The sequence below is a fragment of the Lepidochelys olivacea genome, assembly GCF_965140295.1.
Source record: "Lepidochelys olivacea isolate rLepOli2 genome assembly, chromosome: 7".
Classification (NCBI taxonomy): Eukaryota; Metazoa; Chordata; order Testudines; family Cheloniidae; genus Lepidochelys; species Lepidochelys olivacea.
In genome coordinates, this window is record NC_140417.1 from 56,673,514 (window position 1) to 56,676,085 (window position 2,572).

Consider the following 2,572-nt stretch of genomic DNA (forward strand, 5'->3'; position numbering starts at 1 on the left):
AGAGGGGAAGGGGGGGTGTGATCCGCCATCTTGTTATAGGCAGGAGCACGGCCCCCTCCCTCGCGGGGAGCTCCTGAGCGCCACCTGGCGGGCCAGCGGCTGCAGTGCAGGCGGCTGCGCAAAGCACGCAGAGGAGGTCTCGAGTGAGAGGGAGGAAGGTACCATGGGTAGGGCTAACAGTGATGGAAGAGCAGGGAGGTGAAGAGTAATATCCCTTCCTCCTCCAGCGTCTGCTAGGGCCTAGCTTTGGGCTACCCCACATCTGAGCACGCTGCAGCTCACCCGTCCCACCCCAGGAACATGCCAGCTGGGAAGGGGGAGCCAAGGGTTTGGAGCAGCGGAGTGGCTGCACTGGGGCCTTTTGGAAGCCTCCATTGTCACCGACAACATGCCTGAAGTTTTGGCCCACGTGTCTGAATTGTTGGGGTTCATCTGGGTCTCAACAAGACTAAGATCAGGGGATCTGAGTTCTGGTCCGGTTCTGCCACAGGCGTCCTGCGAGCTAGCGCAGCTCGGGGATTGAAAGCAGTGTTGCCGGCACCCAGTGCCGAGAGGCTGAACAACAGCTGGAGTTGGTTCGTTACCCGGTGTGCTGCACCCAATAATCACAACGGGGTGGAGAAGCAGAAAAGTTTATTTGAAGCTTCAAAAAGGTACAGGGAGATTTGAATCTCAAATCCTGTACAACAGAGCAGGAAGTTACACAGGCTTTTATACATCCTTTTTCCCAGCATACTTATCCAATAGCAAGCTGCCCCAAGTATCCATATAGCCAGCCAATCCAGTTCCCAGCTAGTTCCCTGATTCTCTGTATCATTTGTTAAACTATACATAAAGCTGCTTTATTCAGCATTGTTCTTCCATATCTCCCCTGTTTGGCCTTGCTTAGTTTCAGGCAGTCTGACTCTGCAACATACTGTTGCAGATTCTCAGCATAACTGCTGTGTGTGCCTCCAGGCGGGGGGGCCAAGGACACTTGGGCCTAGCACACAGAGCTGCTGCGAGTGCCTCCAGGCAGGGGGGGGGGGCAAGGACACCGGGGCCTAGTGCGAGGGGGCTTCATTGACACTCGTGGTCTTCCATCCCCTCGAGTTACCTAGTGGCCATGCCCCAGTGTTCCCAACAGCAGTAGAAAAAGTCCAGTGGACTGCTCTGCGGAGGATTCTTTTGGTGCAGAGGTTAATTAAACGACTTTGAAGCATTCCAGACTTAACAGCTGAATGAACTAACTGTAAGCTTACCCCACCAAAAACCATGTCAAAAGAACATTAAGGTTGCAAAGTTAAGCACCCAAATTTAGGCATTTCCAGAATTAAGGTTGTCTGTGTAACTTTAATTTGGCCCCTTTGTCCATACACTAATTTGGGGTGCCCAATCTGAGACAACTAGGAGTTGATTGTTCAGAGTACTTTTCTATAGGGCAGCAGTTAACGGTCTTAATCAAGAGATTATCCTTTCGTTTTCTACAGTCCCATCCCTTATTCATTACACAAGTTCCAGTTCTGCAAAGCAAGTCTCCTTCATTACACAGCCGTGATTCATTTCCAGATTAGGTCCATCTTGTACACTGAATGAGGCAAGGGTCCTATGGAAAAATAGTATGTGACAGGCTGTAACTAAAAATTATCACAACAAATAAACACCACGGGGCTGAAATAAGGTTGCACAGGCACACTTATTTTTTGGCTTTTCCTAACTTCCGTGTGCTTGATGTTGTAACCTTAATGTTCTTTTAACTCAGTTCATGTTTGTGATTTCCTAGATTTAAAAAATAAAAAACAAATGGAGTCCAAATTTCCCCCACACCCAGGCTTGTCTTCTTATCCAGCCAGTCCCAGCCTCCCAACCTTCCCCAGCTCCTCCGCCAACCTCAGTGTTTCCCTCCCGCCAGCTGGCTCTCGGTCCCCACCACTTTCCCTCATCAGTTTCTGTTGTTGGATCATATTAAAGAAGTTCTGTATTAAAATCACAAATGAGTTTGATTCCCCATATTTTAAATTCCAGGGTATTACTAATTAAGAGGTCTCTTGGTTTTTGGTACTGTTTCTCTCCCTCTCTGTGTGAAACTTGAAAGCTGCTAATTGTGTTAGTGCATTGTAAGACAGAGTCTATTCTCAAAGCAATTCTTTGTAACAACAACTACTCACACACAGAGAGACTCAAAGCAATACTCTCTAACAACAGAAACAGCACCCAGAGACTCCCCGCCCTTTTGTTGTATTCATCTCGCTTTGTTAACAATTATGATTAAAATAGAGATAGAGGATGTATGTGGATGGATGCTTGGTGTGGATAATAACTGAATGATCAGGGAGGTGCCAGCCTAAGAATCCAGTGTCCATCGGCTGAAGAAGGCGTCAAGTGGCAATAACCAGAGGACCCCCGGAGGGCAGACTGCAGTCCACCCAACAGCCTCAAGAATGGGAGAACCGAAGAACAAGATAACATCTGGCAGCACGGAGCCTTCAGGAATGTGCCATCTGCTGATTGATTCAGCAACAGCATGATGAGGCAATTCCCATAGACTGGCATAGGAAGAAATTCCTATTAAAATGGACTCTAGAAAGTGAGA